The following is a 27,881-nucleotide window of genomic DNA, read 5'->3' as shown; positions in this document are numbered from 1 at the left end:
GGGTTCCCATTCCAGCTCTGCCTTAAGTGGCTGTGGAATCCTGGACCCGTGTCTTCGTCACTCTAGGTCTCAGTCTGTCAGCTCCCTAGTAGAGCCCTCAGTAGGGTTGGATGAATAATACACACTGAGTGCCAAACGTGCTATCGCCTGGCTGGCAGCAGATGGTCGGTGAGTGTTCGTTCCTTTCCTTCCTCAGTCCCCCTGGAAGCGGTGAGTCAGTGAAGGAAGCAGTTGGCAGGGAGGAGCAGGGGAAATCCTGAGTCCAGGTGTAGAGAGAGGGACAAAAACAAGACATCAGCGATGTGACCGTGAGAAGGAGCTCTTATTATCAAACTTTGACACTAAGATGAGGGTTTGGGTTTTTTTTTTTTTGTAACCTTATGTTGATATAATTTCAGAAAAGGCAAGAATGGTACAAGGAGCTCTTGTTCCAGAAGCACCCATTGTCTTTGTCCCATTTGCTTTTTCATATTTTTTCCTTCTCTTTTTATAAACTAGGGACATCAAGCCCTAAATACTTGAGTGTTTGTTTCCTAGGAACAGAGATACTCTCTCAGATTGTGATAGGAAGCCTGAGGTTCTGAAATAGGGACGTGGCATGGTGCGAAGATACTTAGGGAAGATGGGCTGAAGGCCAGGGCCCTGTGGGTAGGCAGTTTGAAATAATTTTCACTGCAGGGTGATGAGGGCAAACTGTGACCAGAAACGGGAGGGACGCAGACCCAGGAGACTTGGGATGAGGGAGAGGGTGGGAGGACCGGTGCTGCTTTCTGGGGAGGAGAGCAGCACGAACAGCTGAAAAAGCACATTCAACGTTAGTTTATACTTGGGAAAATGAAACGCCTCTCCCCCTTTTTATTCACAGTACAGTCTGTGGAAGGTAAGGCCCACCAACTGCTGGCCGGTGGGGCTGGAGTCTGTCTGCTGCATCTTTGGAGGAGCAGTTCTTGAGACTTTGTCATGAAGCTGGTCGGTAGAGAGGAGGGTTCAGGTGAGGGTTCAGGTGAGGTCTGATGGAGACTGAAGAGTCCTTAGTGACAGGCAGGTGGTGGTAAGCGGGGAGGATGGGGGGCCAGAACCACTCTAGGGAGGCAGCTGGGCAGGACCCACAGGGAACCGGGTAGAGACATGCAGACCAGAGACAGTTGAGAGGGAGGGAGAGGACCAAACTGAGCTCCAGGAACCTGGATCAGTGGGTGCTTGTTTGGCTCTGTTTTTTCCAGTGTGAGAGCTGGAACTTTAAGAGAGCTTTAAGGAATGCCCTGTGAACAGTGCCACCCAGGATGCTAAACCAGATCAGACTGAGGGGTTTAAAATTAGCCTCCCACTGCTGAGTGTATTCTGAAAGAAATACCTCAGGGAGAATAAATATATCAAGAAAGGTGTTGTAGATTTGAGCTTATGTGAAAAAGTGTTACTCACTAAGTCATGTTTGACTCTTGGTGACTCCATGGACTGCAGCCCACCAGTCTCCTCTGTCCGTGGAGTTCTCCAGGCAAGAATATTGGAGTGGGTAGCCATTCCCTTCTCCAGGGGATCTCCTGACCCAGGGATTGAACCCTTTCCAGTGGTCATATATGGATGTGAGAGTTGGACTGTGGAGTAAGCTGAGCGCTGAAGAATTGATGCTTTTGAACTGTGGTGTTGGAGAAGACTCTTGAGAGTCCCTTGGACTGCAAGGAGATCCAGCCAGTCCATTCTAAAGGAGATCAGTCCTGGGTGTTCATTGGAAGGACTGATGCTAAAGCTGAAACTCCAGTACTTTGGCCACCTCATGCAACGAGTTGACTCACTGAAAAAGACTCTGATGCTGGGAGGCATTGGGGGCAGGAGGAGAAGGGGCCGACAGAGAATGAGGTGGCTGGATGGCATCACCCTCTCGATGGATATGAGTTTGAGTGAACCCTGGGAGTTGATGATAGACTGGGAGGCCTGGCGTGCTGTGATTCGTGGGGTCGCAAAGAGTTGGACATGACTGAGCGACTGAACTGACCTGACTGAATAAGTATTAAAAGACCCGCCCCCTGCCCTTTGTGAAAGTGTGTTAGAGGGAAGATTGTGCTGGTCTCTCTGGCTTTCAGAATTCCCAGCTCTGGGAAAACCTTGTCATAGGAAAGTCTTGATTCTCTCTGGAGTCCTAGGGGTGAAGTCACTGCAGGATTATACTTTGTTTCCACAGACATGCATGAGCATCTTTTGTGTACTAAACACTGGGAGTGTAGGAGTGAACCATGGCCTGCCAGAGCTTGCTCATACCTTGTGGTTAAATTTTCAGAAATTTTGCAAGTTGGTTGTTAAATACAGCTGTTGTTAAAAATTAATTTTATAAGCTTATAGTTAAATAAATTGTATTGGAAACAAGGGTATTTAATATATACTCAAAGTTCATTCCTTCCTCATTATTTTAGCGTGAACTATGCCCCCAAACTCTTGCCCACATATGGTGGAAATACTGTATAATTATGAACTATGGTATGTCTCCTCCCAGCTCTGTATTCAGAGATGTCAAGTCCAGAGCTTGAACTTGGCCATGGTGGGTGTATTTATACCATAGAAACCAACAGAATTTACACATCGGGGCTTGATTTGTTGTTTTGTTCATTATCTAAGAAAGTGATGGGAAAATGTTAGCATTTTGCATTTTTAAACTGAACAATGTTTTGTGTCCATATCCAGTATATTGTGAATAGCACAAAAAATTTGAGGAAATAATTCTTTTAGTATTTGAAAAGCTAGGGTCCAGTTCTGAGAGAAGTTACTTATGTTATGTTTGATACAGGTTTTTTTTTTTTTTTTGCCATTCCATGCAGCACAGGGGAGCCTAGTGTCCCAACCAGGGCAAAATTGCCCCGCTACAGAGGAAACATGAAGTCTTGACCACTGAACTGCCAGGGGAGTCCTGATATATGTCTTTCTTGTCCAGTTTTGTTTTACTCTTTAAGGTAAATGATAATAACCAACATTCACTTATTTATCAGTTGAACCTATGGATTGGGCATCAGTTCAGTTCAGTCACTCAGTTGCGTCCAACTCTTTGCAACCCCATGGACTGCAGCATGCCAGGCTTCCCTGTCTATCACCAACTCTTGGAGACTGCTCAAACTCTTGGCCATTGAGTTGGTAATGCCATCCAACCATCTCATCTCTGTTGTCCCCTTCTCCTGCTTTCAATCTTTCCCAGCATCAGGGTCTTTTCCAATGAGTCAGTTCTTTGCATCAGGTGGCCAAAGTATTGGAGCTTCAACATCAGTTCTTCCAATGAATATTCAGGACTGATTTCCTTTAGGATGGACCGACTTGATCTTCTTGCAGTCCATGGGACTCTCAAGAGTTTTCTCTAACACCACAATTCAAAAGCATCAGTTCATCAGCTCTCGGCTTTCTTTATATGGTCCAACTCTCACATCCGTAGATGATTATTAGAAAAACCATAACTTAGACTAGATGGACCTTTGTCGGCAAAGTAATGTCTCTGCTTTTTAATATGCTGTCTAGGTTGGTCATAACTTTTCTTCCAAGGAGCAAGTGTCTTTTAATTTCATGTCAGCGCTCACCATCTGCAGTGATTTTGGAGACCAATAAAATAAAGTCTGTCACTGTTTCTCTTGTTTCCCCATCTATTTACCATGCAGTGATGGGACCTGATGCCATGATCTTTGTTTTTTGAATGTTGCATTTTAATCCAGCTTTTTCACTCTCCTCTCTCACTTTCATCAAGAGGCTGTTTAGTTGCTTTTTGCTTTCCGCCATAAGGGCCTTTCTACGGATTGGCCATAGATACGAATTAAACAAAACAAAAACTTTCAGAATCAATTAACTATGGACTAAAGAGTGTTATGTATTTTATACTCTATTACTTATTGCTATGGGCTTCCCTGGAGGTTCAGTCAGTAAATAGCCTGCAATGCAGGTGACCTGGCTTCAACCCCTGGGTCAGGAAGATCCTCTGGAGAAGGAAATGGCAACCCACTTCAGTATTCTTGCCTGGAGAATCCCATGGGCAGAGGAGCCTGGCAGGCTACAATCCATGGGGTCATAAGAGTCGGACACGACTTAGTGACTAAACCACCACCACCACTTTTTACTATATATTTATCACTATTATATATTTTGTACTCTATTACTTATTACCATATATTTATTAATATTACATATTTTATTGCTATTGTATGTTATACAACTTTATATCAGTAAATTTTATAGTAAATGTATGTGCATATAAATAACACAAAAATGGTTTAGAGAATAGGTTGTTAGGCATTTACCTGCACAACACCATAGTGAGTTAAACTTTAACACTGCTTTCATGGAGTTCACAGTTTAGTATAGACGAGCCATAAATCACAGACATGCATAAGTGTGCAAAGGGCCTGGAGGAAGGCCCAGGGCAGGACTTGGGAAACTGTGACGAGGTGCTCAGTCTGGCCAGAGCTGTAGGCTGGGGAGCGGAGGGGCCTGACCAGAGGGGCCAGCTGCTGGGGAGGCAGGGAGGAATGCGAGGGCTTAGGGGGTGCTCAATGATGGGAAGGAAGCAGGAGGGGCTTTTGGAAAGAAAGGTGGGCGTGGACCAGATGGCCGCCTGCTATAGGTCATGTGAAGGTCGTGGTAGCAGTCAAGGATCCTGCTTTTAGGCCAATTGGCCGCTTAGCTGCTACAGGCATGTAAATGGGGCTCCCTGTTTGGCTTTAGAAAATAGGTATTAATAATGTTTTTGTGAAGTTGATACTTAAACTTAGCACATACAAATTATCTATTTCCTGTGTGCGGGACTTTGTGCTAATGGTTTTCAAGGAGACATAAATTGTTAACGTTGTCCTTGTCCATTAGGAATGTGTTCTATGGGAGGAGAGCCAGATATATGTACAGTGAACTGTAACATAAGGTGACTTTGAACAAATGCTGTGCAGAAAGCGGTTCATTCTGGTTGTGGAGTGGGAATGACATATAGACAAAGCGAGGAAGTAGTTTTCAGTAATCTGCTTGGGGAACCCTGGAAGAATGTCCCTGCATTTGACCAAAAGCCCTTACTGTCTTTATTTCCTGATTTATCCCCATTTGTCCCCAGTGCCCTGAAGTCTTTGATTATTTCAGGAATGCTGATTCTGCTTGTATAACCAGACTGCTGGGGGGATGGGGGTGGGGGTGGGGGCTCTTCCTCATGGTACCCGACCAATAGCTCATGTGCTTTCAAAGATGTGCATATATATATTCTATATTCACCAGTAAGGCATCCTAAAATTAGGGGTTTCCAAGAGACCTTGGAGAAGGAAATGGCAACCCACTCCAGTGTTCTTGCCTGGAGAATCCCAGGGACGGGGGAGCCTGGTGGGCTTCTGTCTATGGGGTCGCACAGAGTTGGACACGACTGAAGTGACTTAGCAGCAGAAACTATCAGCCTGATGTTTAGGGGTGTGCTGGGCTGGGAAAAGGAGCTGGAGCAGATTCTCGGTCTCTGCTACGCTGAGGCTGGCTCACGGAGGTCCCTTAGTGTGGTGGCGGAATTCCTCTGATGAAATCTTCGGTGAAAAGACTCAGCGCTTCTGTTCTCTTTAACATTTGCTTAGTACCTACTGTGTGCCAGGACCTGTGTTACTTATGAGAATACAAGGACACAAAAGTCATGGTACTGCTCAAAGCCATTTTATTATGTAATTTATGTACCATAGAGTTCATTCATTTAAAGTGTACAGTTCACTGGTTTTAAGTATATCCACAGAGTTGTACAACCATCACCACAGTTATTTAGAACATTTCTGTCATCCCGTAAAGAAACTCTGTACCCATGGCAGTAACTCTTCTCTCCAGTCTCCCTCCTCTGAGCCACAGGCAACCACTAGGCTACTTTCTGCCTCTGTAGATTTGTTATTGTGGACATTTCATATAAATGGAGTCATACATTTTGTGGTTTTCTGTGACTAGATTTTTTTCACTCAGCCTTATGTTTCAGAGTTCATCCATGTTATAGCCTGTATCAGAATTTCATCCCCTCTTATGGCCAGTAGTATTCCATTTTATGGATCTACTACATTTTCCTTATCCATTCAGCGGTTGATAGACATTTGGCTTTTGGCTGTTTTGAATTACGTCATGAAGAACATTCATGTACAAGTTTCTGAGTGGGTTCACTTCTCTTGTATGTATACGTACCTAGGAGTGAAATTGCTGGGTCATGTGATAACTGTCTTAACATTTTGAGGAGCTACGGAACTTTTCTAACGTGCCTGCACTGTTTTCCACTCCCAGCCTCACTGTCTGAGAATTCAAGCTCCTTCACATCTTTGCTACCTCTTGCAGTTATCCTTTGGTTCCAGCTGTCCGAGTGGGTGTGAAGGGGTAGCGCTATGTGGTTTTGATGAGCATTTTTGAAACAGTTAATGACATTGAGCAGCTTTTTGTGTGCTTTTCGACCATTAGTATATCTTCTTTGGAGAAATATCTCTTAAAATCCTTTGCCCATTAGAAAATTTGGGCTACTTTTTTATTTATCAGGTTGTGAGAGTTCTTTGTATATTCTGGATATGAGTTTCTGATGAGATATATGGTTTGCAAACATTTTACCCCACTCTGTGGGTTGTCCTTCCTTGACAGTTTTGAAGTATAAAAGTTGTTAATTTTGATGAGTCAAATTTGCAGTCAGTTCTTGAGTAAACTCAGATTTACATGACAAATTTCTATGCGTTTAGGTGTTCCTGTTTTATTTGACAGGTTTCTACAGCTGAATAGTCTATAACCAGATTCATATCCTTTACTAATCAGACTTTCTTCCCATGGACAGGGGAACCTGGCGTGCTGCAGTCCATGGGGTCACAGAGTTGAACATGACTGAGCAGCTAAGCATAGCGCTTCTTATGTTGGTGACTTTGTTTTAGTTTTTAGAAACTTAAAATCTTATGAAAGCAAAGACTAAAGCATACGGGCTCTTCATTTTACTAATCATGTTGCTGATAAAAACAGCCATAAGCTGATGGCTCTTAAACATAGAGTAGGGACCAGGCTTCTGGGAGTAGCTTAAGGTTGAACACAGTATACTGAAGTTGTATTTAAGGACAAGTCAGGAAAGCAGAGCAGTGTCACTTCCCATTGTAGCCTTAATTCTCTTGTGTTAGCTAATGAGATTTTTGGCTCTATTTACTCTAGTGTAAGACATAGAATTTAGTAACTAGAGGTGTATCTTCGTTATGTAGGTAAGTTACTGTAATGAAAAATGTGAACTGTCTCCTACCCTGATCCTGCAAGATATTTTAGCAGTCTGCCTTCTCCCAGTGTTGTTCAGACAAGACCGAAAAGAAGTAGGCTGACTTCCATGACAGTGTTGTGTTGGCTGAACCATGTGCCCCCTACTGCCTGTAGCTGTAAGGAGTATGTCCCCTCTGTGAGCCAGCCAGCTCAGGAACTGGGCTGTTCCTCGTCCAAGATCACATTCCCAGTCGGTGGGAATGCTGGGGTCTCTTTGGGGGGACATACTTGGGATTACTTGCATATGTGGTATTCCAGTGCCTCATTTGTTCTGTATCCCTTTCTTAATTGGATATTTCCGTTTCTAAGTTGGGGTAAATGAATGTTTTTTTTTTTTCCTTTGCATGTAATCTGAACAAGTAGGTATAAACGGTGTAGCTAGGGCCTGGAGAGAGTATGGAGCATAGGAACAGGCCTGTGATGGAGAGGAGAACTGGATAAAGACAGTGGAGAAGGTAGAAGTCCTGTCTGTCCAAATGCAGGACAGTTGTGAGGTTTATGAAATAGGGTGGGAATCAAGTAACTTGTGATGAATCACAAGCTGGAAGCGATTTTGCTGGGAGAAATATCAGTAACCTCTGATATGCAGATGATACCACTCTAATGGCCGAAAGTGAAGAGGAACTAAGGAGCCTCTTGATAAGGGTGAAAGAGGAGAGTGAAAAACCTGGCTGGAAACTCAACATTAAAAAAACTAAGATCATGGCATCTGGTCCCATCACTTCATGGCAAATAGAAGGGGGAAAGTGGAAGCTGTGACAAATTTTATTTTCTTGGATTCCCAAATCACTGCAGACAGTGATTGCAGCCATGAATTTAAGAGATGCTTGCTCCTTGGAAGAAAGCTATGACAAACCTAGGCAGCATACTAAAAAGCAGAGATATCACCTGTTGACAAAGGTCTATATAGTCAAAGTGATGGTTTTTCCAGTAGTCATGTATGAATGTGAGAGTTGGATCATAAAGAAGCTGAGGACTGAAGAATTGATGCTTTGGTACTGTGGTACTGGAGAAGATCTTGAGAGTCTCTTGGACTGCAACAAGATCAAACTAGTCAATCCTAAAAGAATCAACCCTGAATATTCATTGGAAGGATTGATGCTAAAGCTCTAATACTTTGGCAACCTGATGTGAAGAGCTGACTCATTGGAAAAGACCCTGATGCTGGGAAAGATTGAGGGCAGGAGGAGAAGGGGACGACAGAGGATGAGATGGTTGGATGGCATCACTGACTCAGTGGACATGAGTTTGAGCAAACTCCGGGAGACAGCAGAGGACAGAGGAGCCTGGCGTCCTACAGTCCGTGGGGTCGCATAGAGTTGGACACAACTTAGTGACTGAACAACAGCAATACCAAGTGGTGTGTGAGGCAGTTTGAAATTCCCAGGCTTGTCTGCTGGTGTCACCTGTGAGGCACTAGAGTGCTTGGATGCCTTAATAGCGAGCGTACTTGTGAAATGAAGCCTAGTCCCGCATTCCCACTTTCAGCAGAGCTACCTGTGATCAGTAGGTGATGGTTGTATATTGGATTGTATCTGGCCTTTCTCTTCTGTAGAAGAGAACCCTCTGCATGGTTCTGCGATCACTGGATCGACCTGAGACTGGCAGTTCTTGCACGGAAGTCACCCTTGGGGTGTTTTTGGAAGGTCTTTGCCTGCTTTGTTCTCGATAAGGCAGGTGCTTGAAGATGGCTGCGGTGTGGTCACATGTGGGGCTCCAGAGTCAAGTAGCTTGGGTTTGCTTCCATCTTCTACCAGTTAGCACTGTGTGACCTTGAGTACATTACTGTCTTGTTTCTTCACCCAAAGCCTGAATGATAATATCTGTGTCATAGGGTGATCATAAGGATCAGTGAAATCTTGTGTGGAGTTCTTCACAGAGTCAGCACATGCTGGAGTCAGCCACAGTTATTGCTGCTATTCTGGTTGCTGAAGCAACCACATCATTAGTTTGGACCCAGCTCTTGTAAGTGAAGTGAGTCTTCAGGTTGGGTGTGAGAAGGAATAGCAACACTTCAGTGATTCCCATGTGCTGAGCTCCTGTGTGTTAGGGCCTCAGCGTGGCTCTTACCTGCGTTAGTCCGATCATCTCTTGTGACATCACGGAGGGCCATGCGCAAGTCAGACAGCCGCTGGGAGCGGAGCCTTCGTGCTTTCCTTGTCTGTGGCCACCTTGGCAGCCACAGGAACAGGCAAGTCATCCTTTGCCCGGAGCCTGCAGTTTCAGCTGCTCACATACGACGTCACCTGAAGAAAGGAACGATTTCCAGGATGTCAGCTTTCTAGGGGTGAGTCTTTTCTTTCTTTCTTTCTTTTTTTTTTTTAACCACAAATAAGATCTTTTATTTGTCACCATTAAGAGTCTGCATTTTAAACTGATTCTTGGACTGGTGGCTCGTATCCATCAGCTCATTCAACTTCAGCACCTGTCTCATCCCCAGTAGCTTTTCCAGAACTACTACCTTCACCATATAGCTCCATGAGTTTTCCCAATTCAAATTTGGGCTTCTTCAGCATTTTTACTTTTCTAATGAAGACATCATGGAGTGGATAAATAGATTGGCAAGCCTTTTCTATGTCTTTTCCAGTGCTATCTGGAATCAATTTATTGACCACCTCTTTCAAGTCATTTGTCTGCACCTCTCGGGTCATGATTTCCATCATCTTCTTGCGGATTTGGCGCACCTGCTGGTTCTGGGCGTAAGAGGTCTTCCGAATCTGATTGTTGCACTTTTTAGTAAAACCCACACAAAACAGACGAAGCAAGTAACCATCGGTAGTCTTGACATCAATGTGAGCTTCAGTCATGGTCTGCCATTTTTTGACCATGGAGCACATTTTGTCACACGTAAGATCCATACCATGAAAATTAGTCAGGCAGTTTTTACCCTGAACATCCTCAGTAATTAGCTTGAATTTTCTAAATGCTACTTTATCATTTTGCAGATCAGCAAGACTCACTTCAAAAACACGACCTTTGAGGCCATCAGACGCGATTTTGGTTCCTTGAATTCTTGTGATCAATGTTTTCCCAATATTCCTTATATTGAACATATCTGGTGCTTTCACATCATACCAATCTTTTTTAGAAAATGGGTCAACCACTTTATTCTTGGCTCCCTTTTTGCCTCCTTTCGTAAGGCGCTTTGTTCTTGCTGACCGCTATGGTGCCGCTCAGAGAGCCAAAAGGCAGGGGTGAGTCTTTTCTGTCATGATGATTGAACGGTGAGAGGAACCTCAGGAACCCTGTCCTTTGAAAAGGCCCCTGGTCACCAGGTGCCTGTTGGTCTTCCGTCCACCCACAGGCAGGTACCCGCAGCCTGGCCTGTGACCCCTGGCTGCGGGGTGAGGGTAGAAGGGGAACTCGGGCCCTTCCTCCACTGTCATGATACAGGCTGCTTTAGGATGCCTGCAGGGCCTTGGGTGACCTACTGGTGGCCCTGCCTCTCTGGGGAAGGAACATGTGCTCAGTTACATTTTCTCTAGAGATGACGCCCTTGTCAGGGGAATAGCTTGCAGAAATCTTCTCCCATTCTGTGGGTTATCTTCGCAGCGTTTTGATGGTATCCTTTGAAGTTGACGTTCCCTTGCTGCCCCGGCCCCGCCCTGTCTCCCAGGTGGTTAGGTTTTGCAGGTGTGGGATGCGCAGACCTAGGAGGGAAGGGGCACAACCTCTCCCCTGAGCACCCTCTCCCCATTCCCTCTCAAGGTCACTCAACCCAGAGAAGAGTTGAGTGGGCACAGGGTCACGGTGGAGCTCCGCCTCAAAGAATCTGGAGAATCTGGGACTGCAGCCTGGTGACCTCGGAGCAGCGGCCCAGGACTGCGGCAGGTACCACTGGTGGCCTGTGGCCTGCAGGCTGAACACTGAACACGGTTGGGCGCTTCACATTTGGCCTGGCTTGCCAAAGACTACACGGCCAGCGGCTCAGGTTACAGTTGCTGTGGGAACTGTGACCTTTGAATTTCCTGGCTTATGCATGGAATTTCAGTTGCATAATTCTACAACAATTTGGATTTTTTCCTCTTCTCACTCTTCTTCTTGGCATTTGATTTTTTTTTTTTTATCCCAGTGAATGAGATCCATCGCACTCTGCCTTCCTGTCTCCTCCTGGGGCAGACAGTCTCACTCACATTCCTGTCCAGGCAGCTCGCCCGGAGTGTGCCAGGCAGGAGACCGGCTGGTGCCAGGCTGTGGGAACCTTCCTGTTGTTCCCTGCAAGGCCCCTGAGGCTGGGCTGGCTGGACTGGAGAGGCTCCGGCTGGACTGCTGTCCAGGTGTCCGGCTGTGCCCTGGAGGTTACCCTGTCTGTGTGCCTGGAACATCCTCCCAGCTGGCTCTGCTAAATTCTCCCCAGCTTGTTTCCACTTGGAATCCTGCCTTCTTTGGGAGACCTGTTGTCACTACTGAGGCCTAAAATTGCTCCCTTCCAAGGACCGACATGCGACTTGAATGTTTCACTGGGCGTTTAATCAGATGCTGTCTCAGGATATTTTTTTTGTTGTCTCGGGAACATTTGTTCCTTGAGGTGGAGGGATGGTCTGTTGTTGTTGTTGTTGTTTTTCCTTTTCTAGAAGATTCTTGAGGGCCAATATTTTAAGTGATTGCATTGCTTGTTAAATCGTCAGTGGTGTATAATGAAGTGTGTGTGCTCTTAGTGTCTGCCATGAGAAAGGCATTGGGCTGAGAGCTCTGAGGGACACAGGAAGAAGCAAGGTCCTTAAATCCACTCGCCTCAAGAGGCCAAGCCTGGCTGTCCATGACGTGGCCTTGCCTGCCCTGCCGTCCTGCTCGTCCTCTCCGGTGAGCTCCAGACCCAGGGTTCCTGGGGTGCCGCGCACCTGTGCCTCCTCAGCCCCTGCAGAGAGCTCCCACCCTCCCTCAGCTCCCTCCTCTAGTCTCAGGCGAGATAGCACCCCACCACCTGACCACCCTGCTCAGGGGGCCCTTCTGGTATTTCCTCTTACCTTCTCTGTTCTCTCTCCCCACAGACCTCCTTACACTGTGTAAGAATGAACTTGTTTGTGTGCTGGCGTTTTATCCTGACAGTTGTGTCCACCACCGCATTCCCTTCTCTGGGGCGTGGGAGACGTTTTGTTCACTTCTGTACTCAGACCCAGCACGATGCCTGGTATTTGTAGACTCACAGTCAACGCTGAACAATCGAGTTCAATCTAGTATTCGTATAGAAAGAGTGTAAAATGACTGGTGGGTTATCCCACAGATTTTACTGCTCTGGTTGGCTTGCAGTAGACTGGTTTGTGGAAGCACCTGGTGTCCCTCTCTTGAGATAAAAATGGATCTCAGGAGATCTCCAGTGATCTCAGCACAGTGCGTGAGCTTTTTTCTTCCTTTCCTTTTCCTTCTGTTTCCCCCTCTCCTGTACTCCTTCTTTGGTTTTGTTTTAGAGATAATTCAAGGCCCCTTGGGCTCTCCATTTGTGCTGTGGGTGAGGCAGGTCTGTGACTCTGTTCTTTGTCATTCTGGGTGCTTGTTTTGGGACCTGTGGGATACTCAGTTTTCCCTAAAATCTCAGAATCCTTTTTGAGAAGCAACCTGTGCTCCTGGCCAGGACAACAAGGAGCAGGGGTGCTTTGAGTCTTGGTGCTTTGCTGCTTCCCCTCCAGCAAACTGGTATGGGTGTGGGCCCTTCCTAATCTTTTAGAGTGGACATGGCTTTCTTGGGTGCTCGAAATGTCTGTGACTTGCTGTGAAAATGTTTAAATAAAGAACCTGAAGAGCCTGGTCAAGTAGTGTCTCCAAAGTACTTGATGGAAGAAAGAGGCGCTGTGTAAACTCAGAGTGTAGTTGCTAATAGGACTTTGCTTTGGTCCTCTTCTCTGCCCTGGGTTTGCCTTCTGTTGCTGCTCAGACTCCCAGGATCCTCAGTGGAAAGTCCCTGGGCTGGTTCTCCTGCCCCCCTGGCACAGTGGCCTGGGTGGCACAGAACTGCCTCTCTGAGGGCCTGGCGTTGGTGTGCTGGGCAGCTGTGTGACAGGGCCTGGTCCCGTGGCACCTCCAGCTGCCTTCCATGGGGAGGGGCGGCTCTCCTGCTCATCGTCTGGTAGACTTGGGCCTAGTTCTGCGTCCTTGAGGGGCAGTTCACTGACATGGAGCCCACCTGGGGGGGTCTCCATCCTCCACCCCAGGCCACATGGTTGGAGCCCCCTTTTGGGGGACAGAGAAGCTTCTGCAGTCAGAACTGTGTTCCTTCACTACAGTAGCATGTTGTCTTGTTTTTAAGTTTTAGTTTTCACTTCTGAAAAAGCATCTGATTTCTATAGTAATATCATATGTACATTAAAAAAATCCAAATTTAAAAAAAGGCTAAATTCAGAACAGAATTTGATAATTTTCCCATCCCTGCCTTTTCCTGTGTCCCATCCTCTCTCCCGAGATGTCTTGTCCCCTAATGCCTGTCATATTCCTGGTACACGATAGATGTTTTCACAGTCCTTACATCGGGGGTGGTGGGAAGAGGCTCCCAGTGCTGTCCTGTCTAAGCCGTGTAGTTTATCAGTGTTCACAAGTTACTTTACTTGTTGTGTCTTATCGTTCCCGTTTATCTTGTCTCCACACCCTGCTCTGAGGCAGTGCATGGACTGTTATAAAATGATCTGGAGGAAAGTAAAGCATATTCTTAAGATGATTGAATTTTACTCATTTTTTTGGTAGGGGAGAGGATTTTATTTATAAAGCTTTTAAAAACTAGTCATTTTTGCAACAGTTTTGCAGCATGAGACCTTTTGATTTGTGATTAATAAAATACACAATAAATTAATAAAATAGTTTAAGAATTTACCCACAACGCTGAATTCATAGTTTGGATCCTTAGGTGTTTTCTTCTTTGTCATCCCATGCTAGTCCGCGTGCCTCATGCCTCTTGAGCTCCTTTACTCTTCCTTCTGTAAATTTCTGCTTGAGGGACGCTGGGCTCAGTCTCACCTTCGCACTCACTCCCTGTGGTGTGGTCGTGAGAGCATGGTGTTATCTGCTTCTGGGACACTGTGCTCCCTTCATGATGGTTACTTATTTTAGCCTCACGTCAAAACCCTTCTTTCCCTGTGAGGCAGGAGGTGTTGGTCTCTGTTGTATAGCAGAGACTGGGCTTAGGAGCCAGTGCTCACTAACCAGACCCAGTGAGGGGTGGGTCCCAGGTTCAAGTCCAGACCCGTGGACTCTGGAGCTTGTGCTCTTTGCACGGGAGCTCCTGGCGTCTGCCCTGCTTGTGTCTTGAGCAGGTGTGTCCCTCCCGGATGGCAGGTTCACTCTGTGCCCAGGTTATGACCACCTCCTCCCTCCCCTCAGTGGACCGCTGCGCAGGCGTCAGGCTGGGTCGCTTGTCACATTCCCATCCCTCCGCCCCGCTTCACCCCATCCATCCTGCACTATCTCTTATTCATTATAATATTTAAATGTTTGTTGTAATTAAGTTAGCTAAATTTTCATTGAGTTGAATCTGTTAGAAGTGTGTCATCTAGTCTCTTCCAGCTTCTGAACTATTATCAGTAAATTTCTTTGAGTGATTCCCCATGCTTTGGGCAGAGATTGTGTGTGTGCGTGTGCGTGTGTGCGTGTGTGTCTTTACTGCCCATCAGCCAGGCTTGTGAATCTGTTGAGTAGATTCATCACACATCAGAGCTTGAGTTAATGACGTATATATGTTCTACTTTTTTTGCAGTGCACATAGATGCTCTAGTTATTAACAAAATACAAATTCATTAAAAAATGTTAAGAGTAGATTGTTTTTATCGTTAGGCATTTTTTTCAATCAACAAGGTGTTGTAAGGAATACCTTCTATCACATAATGATCAGAAATAATAGTTGGTGGTAAAAGGAGTCATTATAACTGAAAAAAGCTGGGAATCCCGGCCATACCATTTGTTTAGCAGTTATGTACTTTTTGTGTTTTTAGTTATTTTATGTGTTGTCTTAACTGCTTAGCTAGATTGTAAGCCCCATGAGTGGGGGCCTTTGTCTTACACGCCCGTGTCCTCCTTGGAGTGAAACACAGCCAGTACCCAGGAGGTGTTTACCAACTTGATTTCATCCTTGGATCCTATTTTTCATGTTCCACTCTACTATTTTACCTCCTTGAGCTCCCTCTTCCTCTTGTCTAGTTCTAACAAGTAACCCCTAACCTTCAGTAATCGCCCGTCAGTCACACTCCAGCTGCACTCTCAGCAAGTCTTAGGCCAGGCTCTGGCCTGATGTATTATCATTGAAGAAATTATTTATTGAGCATTTTTGCCAGCATTGTGGAAAACTGTCAAGATGCAGTCTCTCATTTACTTCTTAGAAGTACTCTGAAGGAGCTACTGTTCCCACCTGCATTGTGTAGGCACCTGATGGGGGACTGGACAGTTGGGCAGGGGCAGTCAGCATCCAGTCTCAGCCTGACTCCCAAGCCTGTGCCTTCTGGTGACTGTGCCTCCTGAGGCCCTGCAGTTGGCTCTTCCCCTAAGGAATTTTCCATTGGAGAAACAGAAACAATGGCAAGCAGTGCTGCTTGGATGTGAATAAGTGTGAAATTGTTTGGAACTGCGAAGGCGCTCAGAAGCGGAGGAGCTCAGGCAGCACTCAAGGAGGCGAGGGGGTCTAAAATATGGAAGGGAGAAGGGCACGGGCGAGTTAAGGTGCCAGGAACCGCCAAACCACATCCGAGTGAGAGGGCGGTGCTGCGGGGAAGGGGCGGGGTGGCCAAACTGGAGGGCTGGGCTTCTCCGGAAGAGTGGGAGATGAGATTGGGTAAGTCCTGCCACATTGGAGATACCATGGGGAATAATAAGCACGTCTGTGGGTCGTGAGCAGGGTATGACAGAGTAAGTTCTGTTTAAGAGCCATGGGTGGACAGCAGACAGCAGACATCGTTCCCTGTGGCATGATGGTTCTTCATTCTTTCCTGCTTGTATGCCCTCGGGACCAGTGTTACCTCTTCTGGTCCTAGGAGCTGCCGTCTCGACAGATGTCCTGTGTTGGCTGGTCAAACTGCCCTGGACTGTGGGGAAGTGGGGAGTGTAGGCCATGGGGGTTCAGAGACCCAGAGCGGACTCCTGACCCTGTAGCTTACAAGCTGGACAGATTATTTGGCCCTTCATTCTTTTTCCCCATCTGTAATTTGCAGATGATAGTGATGACTCAAAGGGTTGTTTTGGGATGAAGATGCTAGCAGATATAAGGACAGAGGCTGTTCATCTGGTGGTTCCAGACTTCCTGGGGTTAAGTGCCAGCTGTATCACTTACTGTTTGACTTCGGGCAAGTTACTCAACCTCTCTGTGTTTCCTTTTTCTCATCTGTAAAATCAGCCTGATAATTGTACCTACCTTACAAGGAGAATCGGAGAAGGCAATGGCACCCTACTCCAGTACTCTTGCCTGGAAAATCCCATGGACGGAGGAGCCTGGTGGGCTGCAGTCCATGGGGTCGCTAAGAGTCGGACACGACTGAGCGAATTCACTTTCACTTTTCACTTTCATGCATTGGAGAAGGAAATGGCAACCCATTCCAGTGTTCTTGCCTGGAGGATCCCAGGGACGGGGGAGCCTGATGGGCTGCCATCTATGGGGCCGCACAGAGTCGGACACGACTGAAGCGACTTAGCAGCAGCAGCACAAGTAGAATTAAATGAGGAAAGATAGATAATTGGCTCCGAGATATGCCTGGGCATGTGGTAATGTGTTTAATAAATTGCAGCTGCTGTTTTCAGTAGTATCATTACTACCATCATCACAGTATTAATACTTGGTTTGGAGTGGTACTTTCTTTGAGGCAGGAGACCAAAACATAAAGCCTCCTAAATATAAGGTAAGAAACTAGCTCTGATCACTGGGTAAAAGTGATGTGACTTCAGAGCTTCCTTTAAACACACTGAAATTATAACCATCTTGTGCCAGTTTAAAGATCTTTTAGAGATCCCAGGTATTACTGAAATCCTTTAAAAAAGTTAGTCATTGTTTTCTTTTTCTTCCAAGAGAAGGAAGGATTTATGATTACTTTCAGTAGGTAAGTGATAATACTGGAAATTTTGCCAGATCAATGCCTCAGTTGCTGTTTTCTGATACAGGACTCTTGCAATCACATCTTTTAGGCATCTAACCCTAACCCTAATATTGTCTTTCTATTTTAAATAAAATATTTAAAATATTGCCCTTCTATTTTAAATAAAAAGGAGGAGGGAGGCAAAGGAGAGAGCAGGATGCCTGGGTTTCTTCTGACGTTGGAGGACTTGCTACCGCAGGGCGGGAGACAACCGCCTGTGTGGGCGAGGTCAGCTGTGCTGGGTCTGTCTGCCCTGGCGGTGCAGAGGCCCCACCGCGAGCCCCGGGTCTGCTCTGTGCCGCTGCAGTCCAGGACTTCTGCTTAGGGCCATTTCCCTCCACTCCATCCAAACCTTGACTAGCCCTGTTTAGTGTTAGCAGAGCAGGTAAAACTGCCTGCCTTCTGGCCGCTTTGAAAACACCCAAGCCCTGTTCTTGAACCAGCAATTGTGTCCGAGTCTTGAATTTATTTGTGTGAAGCAATTATTTCTTTTCCTTTAATTTTTTTTTAAACAAAACTCAAATTGTTGGACCTTGTTCTTTATGGATGAAGTGAGAGTTGCTTTCTGAGGACTGGTTCATACCAGAAACCAGCTGCTTTTTGTGCTGAGGATTTTTAAAGGGACAGTTTATGTGTGGATTCACATTCCCTGTCCACGGAATCTGGTGTCTGCAGGATTCCGGTGTAGGCTGCAATAGCACTGAGGAGGGTGACGGCTGGCAGAGGTGTGTGAGTCTGGTTTTAAGACTTTAATCTCAGTAGAGTCAGAGTCTTGTGGAGCTAATCCCTTCGACTCCCCCGCCCGCCCCCCTGCCAACCCATTACAGTTGGTAATAAGTATGGACATGTGCCATGTGCAGAGCTTTTGAACAAAACCCAGATGCATGCATGAGCCACACGGGCAGATGATCAAATAGAAGGTGCCTAATTTGGGGACAGCGATGTCTTCCATGGAGCAGTACCCTCTGTTAGCAAACACTTTGTTCATCGCCAGAAGACTGGGCTTGTGCGTGTTTGGCTGCAACTGTGCAAGAGGAACTTGCCAGAAGGATGTGGCGGGAGGACAGCCTGTCAGAGGAGGGCTAGGTGCTGGCAACCGGAGTGAAGGCCACAGACTGTTCTTCCTCCATCTTTGTCCTCCTTGAGTCTCTCTGGGGCTGCGGAGGAGAGGCTTCTGTTTCAGCTTCTTCATTCTTGTTAGGCCACAGGATTCCAGCTCCAGCGGTAATACCATTTTGAATGTACTCCACGTATAATGTCCTGTGGTGTGGGGCTAGGAAATATGCCTCCATCAGCCTGGGGATGTGTAGAAATCTCTGATAGCATCTTAGTTGTCCTTGTTGTGCTGAAGAGTCTCTGAGGGGCTCAGAATTGCAGTTGCCCTGTGCTGTAAATGCAGCAAGGGAGGGGCCACGTCCTTACAGTACACCCCGAGGTATCTGACCCCCAGCTGGGTGCTCAGTTGTCTGAAGCTGGAGCATCTGACCTTGAAGGCTTAAATTCAGCCTGTGGCATTTTGGGGTATGGGTTAGGATGAGAGATGAAAGAAGACATTTTTGTGGCCCCCAGTGTGTGTGGCTGTGTCTTCAACGAGGCCCAAAGTGCCAGGTTTGTCATGGCTTTTGGGGCGCTTTGAGGGTGAAAGGGGGCTGAGTGAAAAGCCTCCCTCAGCACCAGGTGTCAGAGGTCTTCCAGCCCTACCTCCTCAGACTCTTGCAGAGGGAAGGTGAGCTTGGTGGTGGCAGGGTGAGGAACAGTGATGGAGGCCCATCACCTGGTAACAACAACCTTGCTTTACTGCTTGGAAGATGGGAATTTTCAGATCTTTTCATCCAAACTTATGTAAAACACAGGGGAGCAAAAATATTGATAATTCCATGAAGGATTAAAGATGGCTGTCATTTCATCTCATGCATGAGTGTCCCTAACCAAGGTGTCTTAAATGTTCTGTTTTTAGGGAAATTGTAGATAAAGTTAAGCCACTGACTGGGGTATAAAGTATTTGTCACCCTTCTCACCCTTGATCAGGTTACAGGTAATGAAGTCAGCAGTTGGTTTCCATACCCACGATGGACATGATTTTGAGTGAACTCCGGGAGTTGGTGATAGACAGGGAGGCCTGGTGTGCTGTGATTCATGGGGTCGCAAAGAGTCGGACACGACTGAGTGACTGAACTAACTAAGTATAGCTGATCTGCTTTGTTATTTCTTTGTTCAGATTGTCTTTGGAAATTGCTTATGTCCAGCGTCTAAAACTATACCTGCACAGTTGGTGCTCAGTATTGTAAGAACTTTTCCTTTTAAAATTGCGGTTCCTATAGCTGTCATTCTAGTCTATTCTCCCTTCATTTCATGCTCAAGTGATTGTTCAGGCCTCCTGTACATTGCCTGGCTGCAGTTCCATCCTCCTTGGTACCACTTTCCTGTCTGTGGCCAAGCCATTCTGCTTCGAAGGCTGGGCTGCTCCCTGCAAGGCCCCAGTCAGCTCTTCTGCCTGGCTGTGAGCGTCTGCGGGTTGCTGTCCCCTTGCTCCCAGCCCCCTGCATGCGCTCTGCGGAATCCTGCCTCCAGTCCTGGCTGCGCCTCCTCTGTGTCTTCTCACCGTAGTCCCAATCATCCTTGCCCGGGTGCCTGGCCCCCAGTACAGGAAGGCAGTATTTGCGTGTTTGCTGTAGTGCCTGTGGTTATTTCTTCCTTAATTGGATTGTAAGCTTCTGGAGGGTAGGAATACTGTGTTTTTGCATGTCTCTCCCAGGGATCATTGTCTGTTGGCCAGTTCGTGAGCAGTCAGCAAACACTTTATTGACACACTTAGCATGACTTACAGTCATTGGCCTAGAAAATAATCAGTAAGAAGCACTTTCCTCCTTTTGCCCCATTTTGAATTCTTTTTTTCTGTAGGTCTTACTGTCTGTCTCAGGCTGAATGTTCAGGACATAGCTTATATGGGTTTGGCTAGGAAAAGAAACCCAAAACAGCATACTTCTAAACCCGAATCTCATGGAAATGCCAAATCCTCTTTTGCTCTTTGGAAAGTTGGGTGGAAGAGGAGAGGGCTAGGTCTTGTGGGTGATTTGGTGATGGTGGTGGCACCAGGTGTGTGTGGGGACGGGAGGCCTTCCCTTGAACAAGAGATGCTCTTGAATGGCTGAGGGCAGGCACAGCTCGAGGGTGGGTTTGGGCTGCAGAGCTTACAACCTCTCTTGTTTTCCCTTTCTTATCTCCTGTTCTTCCACCTCCACCCCGGTCTAGGCCACCTCCTACCATGTTGGAGATGATGTTGCCTCCTTAGGTGGCACAAAGTGTGGGGAGGAAACTCTAGCAGTTGGTGAACGTGCTAAGAATGTAGAGCTTTTCTATCAAGAGCTGCACTGAGCTGTTCTGGACCTGTTCAGGGTTGATAAGGGAGCAGATTCTCTGGGTGTGAGACCATGTGCTCATCCACTTAGCAAAGGGTCATGGGGCCTAGAGTGTTGGAAGTGAAGTAGGGGGCAGGGTGAGAGGCTGGATCTGAAGGTGGATACCCCTGACCCTGGTCAGATCTGGAGTGTGGGAGAGAACCCGCTTCCCTGGGGCAGACACAGCTACACAGTGCGAATGGCCCAGGGATTACTCCATCTGCCATCAGTGGGACCCGACAGGAAGAAAGTTTGTATTTGTTCTTCAGTTAGTTTGTCCTTCATTTATCTTTTTACCTCCTCAGGCAAAAACTCTTTGGGTTATCCTCTCTTATTCTCATCCCTCACACTTTATCCATTAGCATATTCTGTCAACTCCACTTGTGTATTTTAATCCAGAATCCGCCCACAGTCTGCAGTGATAGTTCTTTAGCCAAGTCACGGGCATACATTCCCTAGGCTTTTTGCAGTTAGCCTCCTTTCCCTCCTCCAAACTGCTTTTCCTGCTTCCTCCCTTGTACCTCTCGGCGTATGTCACAGCCAGAGTGGTCCTGGTCCCAGACCAGTCCTGGTGACAGCAGCAGCTGCCGCAGCGAGCAGGTCCTGCTCCCGCACTGCGTTTTCCTCCATGGCACGTGCTTCCCTCTGATAGGTGGGGTTTGCTGATGCTGTCTCCCCCAGGATGAAAGCTACTTGAGGACGGGGGCATTTCTCTTGTTCACTCTGGTGCCGGTGCCACGCACACAGAGCGCGAACAGCAAATACGGGTTGGCTTTATTCATGTCCCTTTGTTCTACACCCGTTATGTTCAAGGAACTAGGCTCTGGGGCCCGCAGTGTGTGCACACAGGTTTAATCCCAGGGTCCGGAAGATCCCCTCGAGGAGGCAGTGGCAACCCACCCCAGTATTCTTTATTGGGAAATCCCGTGGCCAGGAGCCTGGCATTCTGCCGTCCATGGGTTCGCAGAGTCGAACCCACTGAGCACCACTCACGCACAACAAATAGTAAATGCGCTTTTGTATATGAAGTGCACTTCTAGGCGTTGGGACACTAGTGGATCTTGAAGGCAGGGAAGGTGTCCTGAGTTTTTTCATCTTCATGTCAAATGATTCTATTTCCTGTAAACTTTCCTTATAAGGTCTGTCTTACTTAAAGTTCATTTTTTTTTTTTTTCTTTCTGTACCCTTTCCAGTTTTTTTTCCCCTCCCTTAATTGTTTGTTTTTCTGCCCTAGAAGGATTGTGTCCCTGCTCGGGGGAATTTATTTCCTTAACCTACTTAATATTTGACATGAAAAAATCCTCCTGCCTTCTCCTCCCCTCTGCAAAGGGTAGGCAGTCATTGTAAATCACACATGGTGCAAAACAGGCCCCCGGGCCACCCATCACCGCCTGAGCCCCATTCTCTGGCCTGTTCTGGCCCTGCTGATTGCAGTGTGGCCGTCGTATGGTCTTTCTCACTCTTGGACAGTCCAACTTGACCTTGGCTCTGGGGCAAAGGAATGCATCTGCTCCTGCTTTAGCAGGAGAAGAGGGTGAGATGCGACACCTTTGCGGGGAGGACAGTTGCGTTTCCTTCTTCCATAACTGCCTCCAGCCTTGTTGTCCCTGTTAGGTGTTTGCATTTTGGGGGGGCAGAGCAGCACGTGAACTGAGCGCCACCCCAAGGAAGGCTGTGTGCTAGTTGGTGAGCTAATGAAAGGGTTCGAGGTTTGCTGGCTCTGTGATGGTGAGGCTTTTCTGCAGAAGGTGGTAGGAGATAAGCTGGCCTGAAAGCATTAGAAGTTGGTGGTCATGGGGTTTGCAATATTTTAATTGCTGAGGAATATCTATAGGTTAGTATCACCCAAGAGATCAAATCCATGCCCCCTCACTGGGTCAGTTTATTCTGAGAGTTCAGTTATGGGTGATGTGGAATATTTGGTTTCTTGAGGATGAAGCTTCCTCCCTCTTAACTCCAAGAAAAGCTCTGCTCCTTTTTTAGTAGCAGGGCTTCCACTTAGGAATGTCCAGCCAACGTTGCTCTTGTAAGCAGACCCCAGTCAGAGTCCGTCCTGTCTCCATGCAAGACCGTGCACCATTCTGCCTCCTTCAAAACTTCCCTTAGTGAATAAAGGTCAGTGCAGAAACGTATAAGAAGGTTTTCTCCATTATATAGAGAAGCTCGGAGGTGGGAGGCTCAACCAGTAGCCTTTTCCATGGTCATCAGGATGTTGGCTCCTTCTGTCTGAAAAGAGAGTTCTGACCCTCTTAGCTGCAGCGTGCGGTCCACTCCGTGGATTGCTGGGTGAGAGTGTAACGGACTTAACTCCACTGCCCTGACATGTGATCGCCTTCCTCTAGGTTACCATGTCTGGTCAGACATGGCTGCCAGAGCTCCAGCCATCATCTGGACAAAAAGGTGCTCTTCTTTGAGATGGAGAAGCTCCAGGTGAGAAGCTCCCCAAAAGCAGTCTTTCTGGAAGGCTCACACACTTCTGCCCATGTCTTGTTGGCCAGCACGTGGAACACATGGTCACAGCCAGCTTCACGGAGCGCTGGGAAGTGGGGTTTTGTAACATTGCTGGCCCTGGTGGAGCTGGGGGTCTGTTGCTCAGCAAAAAGTCCTGCTGCGGTGAGTGCATGTGTCCGAGCTCTTTGCTGGAGCTGGTGTGTCTGACAAGTGTGCCCTGCTCCCTGCAGGTCCACCCCCTCCTACCCTGCCTCCCACGTGCATAGAGATGGTCACTGATTCTTTCTCTGGGTACTAACTGCCTGTCCTTGCGTCTCTCCTTCCAGTTGAGTGATAATCCCCGTGCGGGAGTCAGTTGGCAGCGCGGGTCCACCCCCTCCTACCCTGCCTCCCACGTGCATAGAGATGATCACTGATTCTTTCTCTGGGTACTAACTGCCTGTCCTTGTGTCTCTCCTTCCAGTTGAGTGATAATCCCCGTGCGGGAGTCAGTTGGCAGCGCAGCGGGTGGAGGGGTGTGTTGTTTCTGGTGGTGACGTCTTAGTTGCCAGCAGGGGCAGGGCAGGCAGGCCTGAGCACACCTGGGGGGCTGCTCCTCTCACGTCTTGTGCTCTCCTCCGCTCCCTGAGCCCTGTTTGTTCAGAAGTTGTGATCCTGATGTGTGCCCCCCTGGTTCACTCACTGCTATAGGACCTTGGATGAGAGGGTGTGGTTTGGGGACCTCGGCCGAGAGAGTGCAATGTCTGTCAGGATGTCGGACGAGAGGGTGCGTGTCGCTAGGGTGAGAAGCTGATGTGTGTCCCTCTGAAGCTGTGTTTCCTGGGAGGTCTGCAGTGCAGAGGACACACGCAGGAGTCAGTTTTCTGCTCATTCCTTCTCCTTTTGCACGTACACGTTCACAAACACCACCTCATGGTCCAGGATTTTGGCTTAGTACTGTAAGTTTGAAATTCCTAGATTCTCTGCATGATTTTGGCTTAGTACTATAAGTTTGAAATTCCTAGATTCTCCTTAGGAAACCTGGATCCTATGCTCAGCTCAGTGAGTTAATTGGGGATTTGTCAGATCTTTTTCCAGTTCGAATTTTCAGCAGCTCTGAGATGCCAACTGGGGGCCCTTCGGGCAGGAGATGTTTTTCCTGCCCACCCCAGCTGAAGTTGTCCAGCAAGTTGTCCTGACGCCTTGAGCTGTGGCGCACGTTTGTGTGGAGCTGTCGGGAGAATTGTGCGTTTCAGCTTAGGAAATGGTGGTCTTAGCAGCTTGATAAAGTGCTAATTTGTAAAAACCCTGTTAGCATGTTAGGGCCGCTGGTGGGGGATCCGTGTGTGAGTGAGTGGGAGGCTGTCCTGGCTCTTAGTTGCAGCGGGGTCTCAGCTGGGAGCCTTTTCAGACGACGTCTGTCTCTCATGCCGCACTGGCTTCTCCCAGGGGTCGGGGTGGGGAGTGCCTGCTGTCTGGCTGTGCTGATGTCCACCTGCATGGGACAGAAGGCGCTCCCTGTGGAGAAGGGATGGGTAGGCACTGGTCTCATGGGAACAGGAGGGCAGAGAGGCTGTTGGGGACAGGGCAGACACTGTGATTCGGGTTAGGCTGGAGCAGGCCCCAGGCCAGTGCTCTGGTACTCTGCCTCTCTCTTCTCCCTCCGACCAGGGGGTTTGAGGAGTGGGACAGGAGAGAAGAGATGATTATATTAATCGCTGAGCTACCATTTACCGAGAGCTTCCTGTGTGCTAGGCATTCTGAGTGGCTAAACACATTGTCATTTAATCCCTAACAGAAATCCTGTGGTGGGGGTTTTGAGTTTCCGAGAGGCTGAGACTTCAGTAACAGAACCAGGCAGGATTGGAACCTAACTCTGTTTGCCTCACAGCCTGTGCCCTTAATCATGTCACATAGATGCCGCTCCCTCTCCCTGTTGTTCACTCGACGAGTGTCTGAGTGCCTCTAGGTTCCAGGCACGGTTCTAGGTGCTGCAGGCCAAACAGATAACACTCCTTCCCCTTGTGGAGCTTGTGTTACAGCAGGAGGTGAGTTCCCACCGCCTTTCACAGTTAGTTTCCTGACACAGCATTTTGTCTAAACACTGTACTTCTTTGGCACGGTGTTCTTTAAATGACTCTTCTTTTTTCCAACACTGAAAGTAGGGGTTTTTTGTTTGTTTGATATTGGGATATTGATCCCTACTGCCCCCTGCCCCTGGGTCAGAGTAATTATGGGGATGGCTAAGATATAGTGCCTTATCGGAGGCCTGGGGGCTCCTCGGGAGGTCACCCATCCCTGGGGTCTGGCCTGTCATGTCCCTTCTTTCCTGGGGAGGGGTATTCTTGGCTTGTGTAGAGTTGCTTTGTGTCCCCTCCTTCTCTACTTGTTCTTGAGGGTTAGTTTCAGAGAGGTTCTTGTGTTCAGTTTATTTTAGCTAGTCAGATTCCTATTTTCTTCTGCTGGAGTCTGGGTCAGGCCTTGTGGATGTACGAGAAATTTAACTGGATGTTTTTGTCTACCTTCAGACCTGATTCCCAGGAAAGAGCAGGGAAGATGTCAGAAGACTGCTTTCCCCTGAGAACGGTGCACTCACGAGGTCTCTTGAATGGAAGTGTTTGAATTTGGCATTGCCATCAATTTCCTGATGTAAGACTAGAAGGCAGCGTCCCCACCAGCACTGCTGTCTTCTGAAGCCTTCATTGAGTCTTTGCTGTGTGTCTGGCACTGCAAGAGGCACTGTGTGTATGTCCTAGCCTCCTCTGAGGCCAGGACAAGAAACAGGTTTAGAAGCTCCCCCAGGATCACATGGGTGGGTGGCACAGAGTTGGGTGCACTGAGGTTTCTTGGTCTGTGCAAGTCCGCAGGGCAGTGGCTTCTGCTCGCTGGGGGCTCTGCCAGGACCCGGGGTGTGGACCTGCCTCGCAATGTGTGCCGGCTTGTGTGCAGGCTCCTCTCCTTCACAGCAAATCATGAAAGCGCAGGGGTTTTGGTAGACTGATTGACGGGTGGTTTGATTTTTTTTTCCTCTTTCTATTTCCACTCCTCCCTCCGTTTCACCCACATGGACCCAGGGTGGATTAATTCTGCCTTCTCCATTCTAGAGCTGGGCAGACTTTAAAGGCTGGGAGAGTGGAGAGTGGCGGGGGATTGGAGGAGGATGCTGGGCAGGTGGAGCTGCCCACCTGCTCCAGAGCTTTCTCGTCTAGATGCTGGGGCTCGGTGATGCTTTAAGGAAATGAGGATGTACGATTGTCTGAAGAGTCTGCAAGGAGGCGTGCTGGCCTAAGCTTCCACCTGCTCTGGATGCGGGGACTGGCTGTCTCCAGGAGGTCTAATGATGAAGCTAGTCTGGGCCTGTCTTTTCAGAAAAGGAAGCTGCCTCCTGCGTGCATTGCTGGGGTGGCCCACGGAGCTATCAGGTCAGCTCCACAGTGCTCGCCACTGAGGCTGTTGGGTGGCCACGCCAGTGCCGTCCCGGGGCGTGACTCTGCAGGGCACATTTAGGAAGGGCCAGAACATTGAACCTCTAGCGGTGAATTAGGAGATGGCTCTCTTATTCTCCCATAATGAAAGATGTTTGACTTCATGGCAACCTTGAGCCGTGGCTTTCATTCCTCCAAAGTCATGTATTTGGTGTTTGACCTTGAGCAAGTAGGTCTGTGGTTTCTTCTTTGTGCTTTGAGTTTTTGCTTGGTGAAAAGGATATTAAATACCAGATAGGGACAGTGGGGTGCTGACAAGAAAGGAGGGGTGTCATAAAGGGCCTCTGATTTCTCAGACGCTCTAAGAGGAAGAATTGTATTCTTCTAGTACTTGACAACTTACGAAGCATTTCCCAGATACTGCTGAAATTGACAAGCACTGTAGGATGGGTAGGGCTCGGGTTGTGGCTTCCACTTTGAAATTGTCCAGGTGGGTTGAGAGTGGCTGTGTTACTTATAAAACGAGCCTTGTGTCACAGCCCTGTTCCCAAAGGGGAGCGCAGCTCTCACTGGGCCGCCCTGTCTCTCCAGAGTGTGCATGCTGTCAGGACGCCTGGTGACCTCTCCTGCATCTGGGCACTCATGTCTGTTTGCTGAGGAGCTTACTGGGCACGCAGAGCCCACTTGGTCTGAGACGGCAGAGGAAGTGACCCAGCCGGGAAGTGGGGCCACGTCAGCAGATGGCACAGTTGGAGCCCACTATCCTGGCTCTTCTCATGGGAAGCTCTTCTTTTAGGAGGCTGACATAGGGTGGAGCTGACAGTGGGATTTCCTTTCCTGTTCATTATGGGATGAAAGTGTTTAAAAATGTCTCATGAACATTCTTTGGCTGTTGGCTGGCTGTGTACCCAAGTTCATGGCCGTAAGCCTCAGTCACGAAGTAGCCAAGTGGCTGGGCCCACCTTCTGTAGATGTGGTCACGGGTGTTGCCCTTTACTGGACCAGTGCACTGAAGCCACTCTGTGCCTCCAACTTACTCTCAGGCCACTCAGGGCTCTTTCAGAGAGTTGTCGCGTAATCCCTGTCACCTCAGTGTCCAGGTAGTTGAGGAATAGTTTTATCTTTTTACACAGACAGCTGTCCTCTGAATGACCTGTGTTTCATGATTCTCCTTTGCCTGAATTTTTTTTTGCTACATTTAAAATTCTGTTTTCTCTCATCCCAACACTGTATCCAGAACTTCTCCAATTCTCCTCATTCCTCTGAATCTAAAGACTGTTTCTGATTCACCTCTTTACCTTTCCAGAACACTCCAGCCCAACTCAACTTTCAGAATTCTTTGGCTCCTTGCT

General features: G+C 47.8%; 1 protein-coding gene and 1 pseudogene across 16 annotated transcripts in view; one reads left to right on the top strand and one right to left on the bottom strand.

Moving 5' to 3' along the window:
- The window catches only part of MICAL3 (microtubule associated monooxygenase, calponin and LIM domain containing 3), a 141,732-nt gene that overhangs the window by 11,797 nt on the left and 102,054 nt on the right, over positions 1-27,881 (top strand). The window contains exon 2 of one of the 16 annotated variants that reach the window (XM_088837467.1): positions 23,017-23,104. The exons of the other annotated variants lie outside the window; for them this stretch is intronic. The gene's annotated coding sequence lies outside the window, so the exon portion shown is untranslated. The remainder of the gene's footprint in view (positions 1-23,016; positions 23,105-27,881) is intronic. 16 annotated transcript variants of the gene reach the window in all.
- Positions 9,606-10,622, bottom strand: LOC129536992 (small ribosomal subunit protein eS1 pseudogene; annotated as a pseudogene).

The sequence above is a fragment of the Moschus berezovskii genome, chromosome 6 (genome assembly GCF_049115385.1).
Source record: "Moschus berezovskii isolate FMDL1 chromosome 6, NW_MosBer_1.0, whole genome shotgun sequence".
In the NCBI taxonomy this organism is placed as follows: Eukaryota; Metazoa; Chordata; class Mammalia; order Artiodactyla; family Moschidae; genus Moschus; species Moschus berezovskii.
The sequence above is the reverse complement of the archived record's forward strand: the minus strand, read 5'-3'. Positions and strand labels throughout refer to the sequence as shown.